The sequence below is a fragment of the Crocodylus siamensis genome, chromosome 5, assembly GCF_052110815.1.
Source record: "Crocodylus siamensis isolate JL-2025a chromosome 5, ASM5211081v1, whole genome shotgun sequence".
Lineage (NCBI taxonomy): Eukaryota > Metazoa > Chordata > Crocodylia > Crocodylidae > Crocodylus > Crocodylus siamensis.
This window is the reverse complement of record NC_143399.1, coordinates 148,866,396-148,881,538: the sequence shown is the minus strand read 5'-3', so window position 1 is coordinate 148,881,538 and position 15,143 is coordinate 148,866,396. Positions and strand designations below refer to the sequence as shown.

At 43.2% G+C, this 15,143-nt stretch overlaps 1 protein-coding gene across 1 annotated transcript in view; it reads right to left on the bottom strand.

Annotated features, from left to right (window-relative positions):
- The window catches only part of SCRN1 (secernin 1), a 74,430-nt gene extending 59,588 nt beyond the window's left edge, over nt 1-14,842 (bottom strand). The window contains exon 1 of the mRNA XM_090046643.1: nt 14,690-14,842. The gene's annotated coding sequence lies outside the window, so the exon portion shown is untranslated. The remainder of the gene's footprint in view (nt 1-14,689) is intronic.
- Between the last annotated feature and the right edge of the window lie 301 nt (nt 14,843-15,143).

Sequence of the window (15,143 nt, the reverse complement as noted above, 5' to 3'; positions counted from 1 at the left end):
CATGGTTGCACACCTAACAGTGCTAATATTGAGAGACACTCTGTGGCACCCTTGAAAGGATCAAGGCACCCCAGAGTGCTATGGCACCTTGGTTGAGAATCAATGGATTAGTAAAAACCTTACATCATTGCTGTGTAGCAGGAATAATATTTTGTGCACTTTCAGGATTACTACTTTATTGTTCACAAAAAGTTGTATTTGGAAAACTCCAACTTCTTATATTAAATATTTAGGAGTCCCCAACAAAATCTGTTGCACTAGAGAAGTTAATAGGACTTAAGTTTTTTTAAGTGTTTAACTCCATGTTGGACAGTTTCATTTCATGTTACTTCCTTTTCGTAAATCACAGGTACAGGTTGCCAAAATAAAGGTTTTATTTGAAAATAACATTCTTCTCCAGAAAGGGGAAACAATTAATAGGAAATGAATTTTTCCACCCTCCCCACACAAAAGTACAGTAAGCATTTTAATTCAGCAGCATAAAATACACCAAAGTTCCCTATGTGTCCACTATTAGTTTTAAAAAAATCTGAAAGTCATAGTTTCCTCTGACATGAGATGTGTTTACCTTTTATTACATTTCACAATTTTCTGCCAACAGGCTAAACAGGAGATTAAGAGGCACAGCCTACCATGCTGATGAACCACCTCCAAAGAGGAATATTTTGCACTGGTCCAGACCTGCAAGGAGCAAACCAGGAAAGCCAAGGCTGCGACAGAACTCCAACTGGCTACTAGGATCAAGGATAATAATAAAAAGTCCTTTTTTAGATATACAGGGAGCTGGAGGAAAAGCAAGGGCAACATTGGACCCCCGCTAAACCAGATGGGACGACTGACAATTGACGCCCAGGAAAAAGCCAACCTACTAAATGGGTGTTTTGTGTCGGTCTTTCACCGGTTCCACAGGACACCCCTGCCCATCACAGGACAGGGAGGCCTGAGTGAAGGAGATTCCTTGTCCTCCATCAATGTTGACTTCATGAAGGAACACCTTGTGAGGCTGGACACCTTCAAGTCAGCCAGCCCTGACAATCTGCACCCCAGGGTACTCAAGGAGCTGGCTAGCATCATAGCTCAGCCCCTGGCGGGGATCTTCGAGAACTCCTGGCACCCTGGTATAGTGCCCGAAGACTGGAAGAAGGCCAATGTGGTGCCTATCTTCAAGAAAGGGAAGAAAGTGGATCCGGCAAAGTACGGGCCCATCAGCCTGACTGCTATCCCAGGGAAGGTCTTAGAAAAGCTTAGAAAAGAGGCCATTCTTAATGAACTGGCCGATGGCAACATCCTGAGGGACAGCCAGTCTGGGTTTGTTGCAGGTAGGTCTTGCTTAACCAATCTTATTTCTTTTTATGACCAGGTGACCTATAAACTGGACAAGGGAGAAGAGACTGATGTTGTATATCTTGACTTCAAAAAAGCCTTTGATCTGGTATCCTATGACCACCTCTTGGCAAAACTGGCTAACTGCAGCCTCGGGTCCACCATGATCTGCTGCCTGGGGAATTGGCTCTGTGGCTGGGCCCAGAGGGCGGTGGTTGACAGAAGTCAATTGTCATGGTGCCCTGTGACCAATGGGGTCCCTCATGGCTCTGTCCTTGGACCTGTATTGTTCAACATCTTCATTAATGATGTGAACATTGGAGTCAGAAGTGGACTGGCCAAGTTTGCCGATGATACCAAACTTTGGGATAAAGCATCCATACCTGAGGACAGGAGGCTGACTTTGACAGGCTCAGGAAATGGGTGAATGAGAACCAGATGGTGTTTAACACTGAAAAATGCAAGGTTCTCCATCTTGGGAGGAAAAACCTGCAGCATCCTTATAGGCTCAGCAGTGCTACGCTGGCTAGCACTATGGATGAAAGGGACTTGGGGGTCACGATTGACCACAAGAGGAACATGAGCCTTCAGTGTGATGCTGCAGCTAGTAAAACGAGCAAAACACTGGCTTGCATCCATAGATGTTTCTCAAGGAAATCCCAGGACATCATTCTCCCATTGTACGTGGCTTTAGTGAGGCCACAGCTGGAGTACTGCGTCCAGTTTTGGGCTCCACAATTCAAAAAGGATGTGGAGAAGCTTGAGAGCATCCAGAGAAGAGCCACGCGCATGATCAGAGGTCAGGAAAACAGACCCTACAATAATAGGCTGAGAGCTATGGGACTCTTCAGATTGGAAAAGCACAGGCTCAGGGGCGATCTGATGGCCACCTATAAGTTTATAAAGGGGTGACCACCAGGATCTGGGGGAATGTTTGTTCACCAGAGCACCCCAAGGGACAACAAAGTCAAACGGTTTTAAACTCCTGCAAGACTGTTTCAGGCTGGACAGAAGGAAGAATTTCTTTACTGTCCAAGCCCCCAAGGCCTGGAATAGCCTGCCATCAGAGGTGGTTCAAGTACGTACTTTGAATGTCTTCAAGAGAAAATTGGATGCTTATCTTGCTGGGATCCTATGACCCCAGCTGAGTTCCTGCCCCTGGGGCAGGGGGTTGGACTCGATCTTCTGATGTCCCTTCCAGCCCTAATGTCCATGAAATCTATGAACTGTTATCAAGACTAGTTGGATGCAAATTCTATTACAGCTTCAATATAAATTTAACATGCAACATTCTATTCTGCAAAAAGGTGTCAGAAGAGGAGACAGAGACAGATTTTGATAGGAGGGCAAAGAGACAAAGGCTGAATGGCTGGGGGGAGAAATGAAGCTGGGGATTCCTATTTAGAAAAGAAAAATTACTTTTAAAGTGTTAATTCATTAATTGCTTGAATTATTGCAAAGATGTAGAGTAGTGGGGTGCTGTTTCTAGAGGTGGTCCACAAGTATTGTAATAAGCTCCCCTTTATTGTTTAGTTGCATGAACTATTCTTGACCAATACTGCATATAGGTGGGGGAAAGCAGAAGGAAAGATGGTCTAGTGGCTGGCTCACTGGCCTGGAACTTGAAAGCCCCATCACATAATTCATCTGTGACCTTGGCAAATCATTCTGATCTACACATGAGCCTTTTTATACTTGTCTGACTTGCAGCAGAGCAAAAAAACAGGGCAGGGCTGTACCTTATACCACTAAGAAGTGTGATCAGTTGTAAACAGCAGCCTGCTTAGTCAGATGTTCTGAATACAGAAGACAGCAGCTAACGCTAATCTTCCACAATGCATTCACCCCCACTTCTGGCATCTTTACTTAATAGCTGTACCACCAGGGCATAGTGCACAGACTGAGAAGGCACTCGCTACTAAAGAGACTACAGCAGGCAGCCAGATGCATGGGATTACCTACAGGAACCTTTTAGGCAACAGCAGAAGCTCTGTTTTACATTATTTGGCAACAAGGAAATAGTTCTGATAGCTGAAAGAATGCAGAGGAGTTTGGTGCATAGATGCTAAATTTCACCAGCAAAACTGGAGTTCTGCCAGCAAAATTCTAAACTGTAGACTAGGTACTGAAAATAGCTTTGCTAGCAAAACCTGCTAGGAGTGTAATGGAGAAGCTCATGCCTAAAGAGATAACTCTATGCTTAAAGCCTTATTTTAGATATTATGCAACGGTTTTGTTAGCATACTTTATTCCTAAAGGAATAGGTTTGTGCCATACCAATAAAGAGATCTGCCAGTATAAGCCAGGCCTCCTCAAAGGGTACATACAGCAGCAAAACACTCCTAATATAGATAAGTATTCTGCGTCTCCATTTCCCCATCCTTAGGTTAATACTTCCATACCTCACAAGGCTGCTGAGAGGCTAAGGTAGCGGCTCTCAACCAGGAGCCACAAGAACCTGCCAGGCATACCACGATGCCAGCATTGCCACCACTAAAGGGTGAAACTGTCCCAGGCACCTTTTAAAGTTGCACATCGGAGCTGAACTGAGAAGCAAGATAGGAATAAAAAGTGCTTTCCCTTTAAATCTCAAATATAGATGAACAATTGTTACTATTTCTTTTTTTTATTAAAATCACTATGCAGGTGATAAGCACAGAAAATTCAAGAAAAGTCAGAGTTAGTTATTTAAAACTAGAATTGATATATGGTAACTTTTGTAGCTATTGCTCCAAATATTTATAAAAAGAAAAAGGTCTAATGAATCAGAACTAAGTAGTTAATACTTTGTAACAGTTCTTGTTTAGCAATCTGAAACCCACTGCTAGGCCAGTAAGGTCATAAGTACAAGTGCTTTTGTCCATAAATGATCTTTTGTCTTTACATTGCAAGAACAAACGGCTTACAGTGAAAACGAAGCATTTCAGTAGCTAGGAAACAGTCTCCAGAAAAAAAATAGATGTGTGGGAAAGCTAGGTCAGAAAAAAGGTCTGTAATGAAATGTAACTAGTGTTTACTGAACTGGATGAATATTTGGTCTCTGCACAATTTTAACTGTCTGTCTGACTTAGTGCCCTACAGCTTTATCTCAGTAAAGCTAAAAGATGTTCCTTATTAGAGTCACACATCTAGAGAGTCTTTAGATTGAAGATGAAAGTCAGGTTGACTAGGGTTTTAAGAGTTGTAAGAGGACTTTTGATACACAAATTAGGTCTCTGGCCAACAACTTTAATTAGCATTTCTTAAACAATGGAAGCAACACAATCCATAACCTCCCCACCCCCACCCAACATACAACCACTTACATTTTTAGATGCTTCTTTCTAACAGCAGTTCAAAAGAATGCCTTGTAAGCACAAGAAATGAATTCATTAAATAAAATCACTCCGAAGATTACATTACTTGCTTTATTCTCTATTCTTACTAATTATCAGTTTTAATCTACAGACAAGAATGTTCTTCTTTCAAAAAGTGAATATGTACAATAAAAATGGTGTTATAGCACAAGGTTTTTCCTACAAAGCCTTGATATGTGAAAGCCTTTCTATGTTTCTGCCTCTTCCCCAAGACCTGCCAATATCTTTAGCCTGGTTTAGAGTAACATCAGATCAGTAGAGTATAATTTTAAACAAAGTTCTCTTTATATCTTAATTGGAAGCCATTGAAGCTCATGTTCACAGAAAGATAGGTACTAGTGTTACAACGTGACCTCAAGGAGAATTTAATACTTTAGTTATTACTTTACAATTAATATAGACAGCTAGCTTTAACATAGCAACTGATCATGGGTCAAACGTCATGAAACCAAAAGTTTGGCCACAGCCAGGAAACAAGTGTTAAGCACAATTTTTACACATCTCTGCTCATGTAAGTTAACCAGCACTAACTCCCAGGCCTGGGCTGCACTAAAGCTTTGTCATTATAGTTGTGCTAGCCAGGAGAGAGAAGGAAAATAAAAGGTTCACAACCTGCAGTTAACACAAACACACTACTGCCCCACCACCACCTCCGCCCCCCTCCCACACACACAGATGCAGAGGGGCATATTTTGACAGCTTAGCTAGTGTTGTTCTTCAGGGTGGTGCAAAGTACCACAGAAGAAAAGCCTCTTTCCTTCAGCTTATGCTCATCTCCATGAGGGAGCTCTGCTGTCACAGCTATTATCAACAGGGCCTCTAGTATAGAGAGTATCTCTAGTATCTCACATTTCTTCAGTACATGGTAAAGATTCAGTTGAGAAAGCACATGTCTTGTGTGTGTGCTTGCTTCTTATGCTATCCTGCAGGGTCTCTGCTGAGCTCCACAATTCCTGGAGTTAATGTTTATATTCCTATTAAGGAAAGAACAGCGCTGTCCAGTGCTGGACCCTTGTTTTTCCCCTCTTTTAAAACTGTTGAAAAGGCACTAACTTGATATCCTTAGTGCACCACAAATACCTGATGAAGAACAATATTCAGCATAACCAAGTAAAGCCTCAAAAATATCTTGCCTTCCCCTGTACCTTCTCTGGTTCCCCAACAAAGCACTTAGCAGCATCACTGAAGCACACTGGAAGGTGGGAAAGGGGAAAAAGGAAGAAACTTCCACTACAATGTAGTGGAAGTTACTGAACTTCCTATTGGCAATTAAAAAAAAATACCAAAAGTTATATGGCAGTTCATTATTTTACAAAAGGAATTAATCAGCTGCTTCTGTGCTTTTACAGGTTACAGATCTAATAAACAGTGCTCCAAACATTCAGAAAAATGAAACCTCTACTCTCAGTGGGGGAAATATACATTATATTATATATTCCCTACCTGAATTTTGGCTTTCGGAACACAGAAACCAATTTAATGCTCTATGTCTTCAGGCCACCTTCAAGAACTTAGGTTCAAGAGCCTAAAAAGAAGCACTGCTTTCTTGATAACTGCCTCATCATAATTTGAAAGACTTGTACAGTGGAAAAAAAAGCAAGCACCAGGATCTGGAGGATGCAGGATTCAGCAATGGTCCTCATCTTAGGTAGGCTTTTTCTTCAAGGAATTTGCTTCATAAAACTAAATCAGCTGACATGAAAAGAGTGACCTGAAGCCTATTCACTTTGAATTTGTCTTTGTTTGGGACTGGGGAGATGAAGGGGTTTAGCTGGAGCAAGTCTCTTAATTGTTCTCAGATACAAGATAAACACCCAAATAATTAGATTGTATATATAGAAAATTTATAAATTTGTTATAATTTTCCAGGTCATGGTCAGATAGCCCCTTTGCCCTCTGATTCCCCCCCACCCCCAACTTCTTCCTCCTGACGCCCCCTTCCCCCTCTCCTTGCTCTCAAACCCTGCTCTCCCTGATTAAGAGACAAACTTGAAGACACTGACCTTGAAATAAACACACCTGTGGTAATTCACATATAGGAAAATTACTACAGATATCCATATACTTAGTTCATCCAAAATTAATGCATTTACTTTTTTTAAATGACTGCAAGTTTTAGAACAGGTACTCCATAATGCACTTTTAAACAGCACTTTTGTACCAACTTATAGGGACCTATCGAAATTGAAGAGTTAAGCGACCAATTTCATAGGCAGATGGCAGGGCCAGCTGCTATTTTATGGGCTTATCATGGTGCCCCCCCCACTCACACCTCTGATTAGCCAATGGGTGCCAGTGGCCCCACCCTTTGCTGCTGATTGGTCAAGAGGATTGTCCGTCATGAACCCCTGCTCCTTGCCACTGATTGACTGAGAAGGCTGTCCATTGTGCAACCGTACCTCTTGCTGCTGACTGGCAGCAAGGGGCAGGACCACAAGCCAGGCATCCCTCTCTGACAATCAGCAGCAAAGTGTGGGGATGGCCATCATCTTGGCTGCTACTCTTCATGTCAGCAGCATGCCCGTCTCCTTCCATCCACAGCTGCACAACTAGACCTCAGCAGCCATGAGGACCACTGGCCCCCACTGGGGAGACAAATTTTTATTTTTATCAAGTTTTTTTTTTCCCCCCCATGGATTTCACAGACAATTCTTAATTTCATGGATTTTGTAGAAATTGTGAAATCACGGGTTGAGTAGGTCTCTTCATATACATAGTGCAAACTATGCATGATTAAACCAAAGAAAATTTTGCATGCATGATTAAAGCCAAAAAAGATTCATGATTTACCATATAGTTCATTGAGCTGGGTCCCAGAAGAGGCAACAGCATTTCAAGCCATGGTAACCCAACAGTTCTGCACTGCTGAGTACAGGGTCTACTCCAGATATCCCCCACAAAAGATCCATGTGCTAATTAGCCCCCCATTCATGCCTGGGGGTGTTCTTGTCATGAATCCTGGGATCCTCCAAAAATGTATATGCTGATGAGGTAAGAACAACCTGGTCTGGGCTCCACCTCATGGAGGGCAGAGCCACGCTAATTATATATGATAGGCTGAGGAGGGACGACAGGGATTGTGGTTACACTGCTTGGGAGTCCCCTTTGGCGATGTTTGCCAGATATGTACAGTTGGTGAAGAAATAAGAATTATTGGAAATGAAAAAGAAAAGGTGCAGTTCAGCTGTGGGAATGAAGAGAAGGTAGAAACATATGCAATATAGTGGCTTACCATGACTTGAAAGCATCAGCACAGAGGGGCTGCACTCAGTGGGTATTAGAATCATAGAAGCAGGGTTGGAAGGGACCTTGTAGATCTTCAAGTCCAACCCCCTGCCTGAGCAGGAGAAAAAACTGGACTCAAATGATCCCAGCTAGGTAGGCATCAAGCCTCCTCTTAAAGACACCCAGGGTAGGAGCCAGCACCACTTCCCTTGGAAGTTGGTTCCAGATCCTAGCCGCCCTAACTGTGAAGTAGTTCTTACGGATGTCTAATCTAAACCTACTCTCCAACAACTTGTGGCCGTTATTCCTTGTTATGCCAGGGGGCACTAGGGGAAACAACGTCTTTCCCAAACCCTTCTGGTCCCCCCTAGTGAATTTATAGATGGTCACCAGGTCCCCCCTCAGCCTTCTCGTGACATATGTAGGTATTTTCATATTATTATTTATATCTTTATTAATTTAAATGTTTAGGATTGTGTAAAATTAGGGATGCAAGGGGCAGACAATTTAATAATGACTATATACTGTTAAAAAGCTTTATTGAGTCACATACCAAAATATGAAAAGTAAAATATCCATAAATCAATAAAGCATACCTGCTCTTCATTTGCTAGTATATTCATACCAGCCTAGAGCCTTCACTCTCATGGAGCAGAGCACCAACAGGGGCCAGGCCCAGCTTGGCAGGAGTTTGGCGCCATATTCCCTACTGGGATCTGGGCAGAGCAAACAGCCAGCAGCACCAAGCTTATGGCTGCCAACAATCCTGCCCCTCTGTGGCAGAACCACAGCAGCATCCCCCCCAGGCTCTGCTGCCAGCAGGCAACATCCAACTAACCCCCCCTACCCCAGCACAGCCCCCAGCTTCTGCAGCTGCTACCAAAGGAACAGAGCACAGGTGACATAGCAGAGGCTCCCACAACCCTACCAGCAGTGGCCGCCATTCATGCATGGGTACATGGCATCCCCTGTTCCAGATCTCCTTACCCCCATCCTAGATGTTTTTAATGTCCCCTTTCTATAAATTCCTGTCATTACCAATGGAAATATTTTTTTGTCAGTCTGTGAGCATGAGGTGAAATCGATTTTCAGCAATAAAATTCAAACCCAGCCAAGTCTAAGTATGGGCTACTTTTTTTATAGTCATGCGCAGCGTTGGCTATATTTACTCAGCTTCATAGATGGTTCCCGTTACTGAGCACATGCTGTTTTTGGTAACAGTTTACTGATAGACAATGCATTAAATATGATTTATTTGTATGCAAATATAAGATTGGGGCTCCCCCTGCCATGCTGTTTTAGGGGAAAAAAACCTAGTCATGTATTAGAGTAAATACAGTAAATATGGTACATCTGTTACACCTAGTTGGGTTAGGAATTTGTTACAAGTCAATTCAGCTCATCAGTGAAACAAGAAAGAGTTGTTCACACTGATATAATCATTCCCAGTTCCCAAACTTACAAGATACAGGGAGGCTTTAAATTGAGCAAATATATGGTTTTATACAATCAGGAGGGATTTCCCTGAGAGAGAATCTGCATTTTAAAAACAAGACAGACAGAAAAAGAGACTGTCTGCACGTCTAACAAGATCACACAACCCACCCACTTGAAAAAAGGAGGTCAGTCCTGGATAGAGGACAGAAACGTCTACGATGAGCCTGCATCCAGTTTCACCACTGACTGACGGACAACATGATAAACTCTGCATGGTCTCATGTTCCCCTGTAATACATGGATGATACCTGCATATCACTCAGGGAACCTCAGAGGATGTGTACTCCAAACACTGCAAGAACATATGAAAGTTGCCCTATAGATTATACCCACAGGGCAACACTACTGTTAATCAGTTGAACCATTTTAATTATCAAAAGTTGATGAATTGCTAATCTGCTACTTCACCCCTACCAACTCCCAAATGTTCCTGAGTGATAGCAAGTCAAGTGCCAGACACTCAAGCAGACTCCTCCAAAGTCATTACCAGTTACTTACTTTTATTTAGCCTGAAGAACAAGCTTTTGTCTATAGCTACCAAACGTGGTGTCAACCTTCTATTCTCATCACTCATGGCATTAAACCTTACTGGTAGTATGGGATATACTGCAAATTGTATACTATGAAGTTCTCTTTCCTGGATTCTTTTTGGAACATACCTCATTCCCTCCAATCTACCAATACTAAAAAAGTACTTTCTCTTGGCATTCAGACCATATCCAGTTTATCTAATAAAAAAGCCATTCACTGGTTCTACACCTCCTCAAGTTGCATTCAGATTCCTAGTTATCTTCTTAAACTCTCACACTATCTGACTATTTCCTATTTTTAAGAGAACCACTTACCCTAACCTACTCTTAAGTGGTAGGCTCCATGGCTCATTTGAACAGCCCTTCATACTCCAGCCCTGTGATCCTATACACAGAACTCCCTCACAGATCTTATTCAGCACTCACTAACCAACTCTTCCTTGAAGGACTCTTCAGAAATACTTAAAAAGCAGGACATATTATCCAGCCAAGTGACTGCATGAACCCGTCTACCTCCTAACTTTGACCTCGTCCAACAGGCAACCTACCTTCAGAAGCAACAATCTGAATAGATAAATGCAACACAGTAAAAATGGAAGAAAAAAAATCCATGTTAGTTTTGACAGGGAAATGAAACAAAGTGTTTAAGTGACATTGAAAGCACCAATCAGGATTCGGAGCTTATCATTTGGCAAGTCTCCCCCCCAATTCACTTTATGTTGATTTCAAGAAACTGAAGTGAGATAAACATCTGCAGTTGCACCCATGATACTGGACTTGAGGGGCTGTATGTGTATTCTGACCACATTAGCAAAGAGCGGCAAACTAGGGTGCTTGATGGGCTCATGTGCACACTGGTCAAGCTGATCTGGTAGGTGGTTACACTTTGTATCTGCAAATGTGTCTAAATAGTTTTGCTAGACCGTAAAACAAACCATACCTAAAATAATTTTCATTTTCTGCAGCATGTTGAATTAATTTAAATTTAAGCTTTGTTCGACAAGTTTTAGTTAAAGTGCTTTTCAGTGGGGGGATGCTGATACACACGACACTGTGGTGCTTTAATTACAGCAGCTCTCAAAGCCACTCTAAAGCAACAACCCCCACCTATTCCTGGAGCACATGTATCAACACCCTTTGAACAAAAGAAGAATCTATATTGACATAAAACAATACTTGATTGCACACAAAGATTTAATTAACTATTCTAGTTTCTTACTTTGCCAGAAATGTCATATAAAAGTCAAGAGCTACTTAAAGTTATCTTTGTAATCATTCAATATCCCCTTTCCATTCACTTTGGAGATAAAGATAATTTAAAAGCAACAAAACCAAGCACTACTTTTAAAAAATGTTAAAAGTCAAGACTACTACATGTCAACACTACTACTAATCTAAGTAGGTTTTGCATGAAGTTGAATCAGGAGCACAGGATACAAGACCTCAATCCTATTATAACAACCATTCCAGTCTGACTTTGGACTGGTACTTCTTGCTTTTCCCATTACCCTCTCGAAGGAGTTTTGTATGGTTAAATCCAATAGCCTCCTTCCACTCCCGTCCATCCCACCCTACCCCCATCCATGTTCCCTTGCACACTAGCACTTAGGGCTTGTACAGAACTGACTTCTACTGAAGTCCTAGTGACTGAATGGCCACCTCAGGTACAGTGAACTAGGATTTTCGGGGAGTAAGTCTTCTTTAACAACCTCCACAAGACAGTGGATCTTGCACTGAAACTGGACAGAGTTCCAGGTGCCAAAACCTTGAGACACCCATGTACATTATGTGCTGCAGACACAAGTATTTATTTTCCTCAGAAGTTTTCTGCCCTTCAGGTTCAGTACCTGGATAAGCTCTTTATTTTAGTCATTTTTTGAGACAGGTACTGTTGAGTGTTCAGTTTTACAGCAGACAAGAGGCAATTTCTGCATGGTAATCATTAAAACAAAATTTACTCATTGTCCAGGCAGCCAGAACAAGACCTCTGCACTACCCAAATGATGTTCTGGCCATTGCAGAGAAGTGAATTTGCCATGCATGTACACCTTGTTAGTTTATTTTGAGAGGCAGTCATTTTAAGTTGTTGAAATAGTGTGAATATATGAACAAAAATGTAAAAAGCATCAGAAGTAGTCTTAATGTATTTAACAACTGTGGTTCAGTTTGTTTGCAATATGTAAACCTACTATAGCTTCTAACAGTAACAACAAACCCCTACTTGATTCAAACATTACTGCAGAACACTGCTTTTTTCATATCTGCAAGAAAACAGGAACTGGGCATCATATTAGCAAAGTTCTTCCAAGTTTACACAGATTTAAAGGAAAAATAGTATCAGTAAACCACAGGGATGTCTGGCTTAACAACCTTCTGAAACCACATTAAATAAAAACTATACCACACAATCGCATATCTTGTTTTACCATTGTCCTCCAAGTAATAGTTTGAAATTCCTGTGGTTGGCTCTAACTCAGAATGACAAAAAGTATCCCCTTCCCCAGTAAGGCAAACTCACAGCCATTTCACTTACCTTTTTTAATCAGGTATTTTGTAAACCTGGTTATTTTAGACTATGTAAAGGAGACTTCAGACCATATCTGCCTGACAAAAATCCAGCCACATTGTAACAATTCTAAAAAAATTGTTAGAATTATTTCCCCCCAACCTTATGCCAGGGAAAGACTCAGTGGGAGTTTTATCCTCACTGAGACGCAAAGAATAAAATAAAAATCAAGCTCCTTCAACTGCAACAGTATTTTTAAAGAGGTTTTAGAATTAAAAAAAATAAATAGAGGCAGTCTTTATCTGCAACACCTGGTCGGATGGCTAAGTCAGCAAAGAGCTAGCCCAGTTCCCACGCATTTCTGGCAAAAGGCAAGTTAATTGTACAACATAACATTTATTCAATTTGTTTAACATAGCAAGTTAGCTCACATAACTAAGAAGGATGTAATGAGCCTGCTGCAAGTGCTTTTCTCATACTATCAAATCTAAGCCCCGAACTGCGTACTACTCATTGCAAGAGACTGGTGAGGTAAGGATTTTGTAGGTGCTCTCTCTCATTGGAACAACTGCATGGCTGGGATAGATTTAATCAAGCTTTCAAATGCAGGGCATTCTCCTTCAGGTGCGGCCAATGCCCTACATTTGAAAGCTTGTCTAAATCTGATCCCAACTGTGCAGTTTTGAATTGGAGGTGAAACATAGTATCCTTCTGTTAATATAAAACCCTGGAGGACACCTCATTTTTAGGCATCAAGCACATTACCCAATCCAATATAATACTGGTACAAATAAGACCCAGTTTTGTCAACATTAAGAGAGGCTTAATGTGCTCACAAGATTGTTTTCATGAGCAAAATTAACCATGTATAAAAGGTTGCAGGCTTCCAGAGTGACTATAAGATTTCATTAGAAAAGGTCTTTGACATTTCTCAGCCATTTAAAGAAAGGAAGTATTTCAATGATTCCTCTCTCAAAACAAGACTAACAATACTAAGATTTGGGGAAGGCATATCAGTGATTCCTCTCTCAAAATAAGGCTAAGCAGTGACATATTAATATTTGAAGAAGGCCTATCAGCAAGTCCTTCCTCAAAATAAGGATAACAAGCTGCAACAAATTAAAATTTGGGGAAGGCATATCAGCAATTCCCCCCTCAAAATAAGACTAACAAGTGGCAGCGCATTAAGATTTCAAGACTGACATGAGGAAATCACTGGAGACTTTCCCCCTCAAGTTAAGTCTGCAGAGCCATGACAATGAACAAGGAAACCAAGGAGAGAAAGAAAAAGAAAAAACAAACAAACAAACCCTGAAATAAAAAAAAATCAAAATGACAGCTTGATCACAGACTTATAGAGAAGCTGGTTGGAAGGGACTGCCAAAGCCTGTCTAGTCCAAGCCCCTGCTTGAAGCAGACTCATCCCTATTCAAACCAACCTCTTGCAGTCAACACCAACACCCACCAGTCTCCCTATGGCAAGCACCATGCAGGGTGCCCAGCAGAGTGGAAGTGGTGCTAGCGTTGAGTCCCCCGGAGCAGGCGTATGACTGAGGGATGGAAAAGCAACGGAGGCTGCAAGGCTGAGATGCCATGAATCTGAAGTTGGTTCCTTAACCCCACTTCCTAAGGATTTTGCCCCATAATCCCAGCTCTTTATTCAGGGCTACATGCCTAACACGCAACACTGCTTTACAAGTTTATTAGTGGATGAACATTTCTGAGGAAGCTAACCCTTGAGCCTGTTCAATTCAATATTAACAACCGTCACAGTGTGTCAAGATTCGCTTTGAAGAAAGGCCTAGAACTGGGAAGAAGGACCAAACTCCCACTGCACTGAGATGTGGGGCACCAGTAGGGCACCATTTCCGGTCCCACTGAGATGTGGGGCTTTTCCTCAGGACCTGCTGTAAGCCTAGAAGGGGGGAGAGGGGGAAAGAAACCCCTGAACAGCACGAAGGGAATGGGAGTCTAGCGCTGCTTCATCCCAGCAGGAAGACCGCCCCCACCCCCACGACCCATTAGCCCCCCTGTGCAGAGGGAGGACAGGGGGGGCCGTGCCCCTCGCAGGCAAACAGCCGGGGCTGGCACCTGCCTGACGGGCGCCCCAGTGCAGCGGGAGGGGGGAGCCCAGCCCGCCTCCTTGTACGGGGGAGGACACCGCCTGCTCGCAGAGATCCCGGGAGGGGCACGAGGACTGCAGGTCCACCCCAGGGGACACGGCCAGGAGCTGGGGTATGGGGGGCCCTCACCTTGCTCCCGGGCTCGGCTCCTGCAGGGGCGGGGGCGCTGCGCGCAGGTAGGCGCGGGTCCGGCGCGGGCGCAGCAGGGCGCTCTGCCCGCGTCTGCTCCGGGGGGGCGCGGCGGCGGCTCTGTGATGCTGCAGCAGCAGTAGCAGCAGCAGCAGGAAGAAGAGGAGGAGGGGGGCGGATCCAGACAGAAGAGGCTCCGGTTTCCAAGGGGCCTGGACCTGTCCCTGCAGAGCCGCCGGCCTTGCCCTGCCCTGCCCCTTGAGTGTGTGAAGGACGGAACTCACCCCCTGCCCGAGGCGGGGGCGCGGGCCCTCATGCTGGCAGGCAGACAAGGCCTGACTAGGGGCGCCCAGGAGGGACCAGCGCCTCCCTGCACCCATGGGCCACAGCTCCCCGGGCACATCTCGGTGAGACGGGAGTTTGGTCCTTTTTCCCAGTTCTGGTCCCTTTTCTG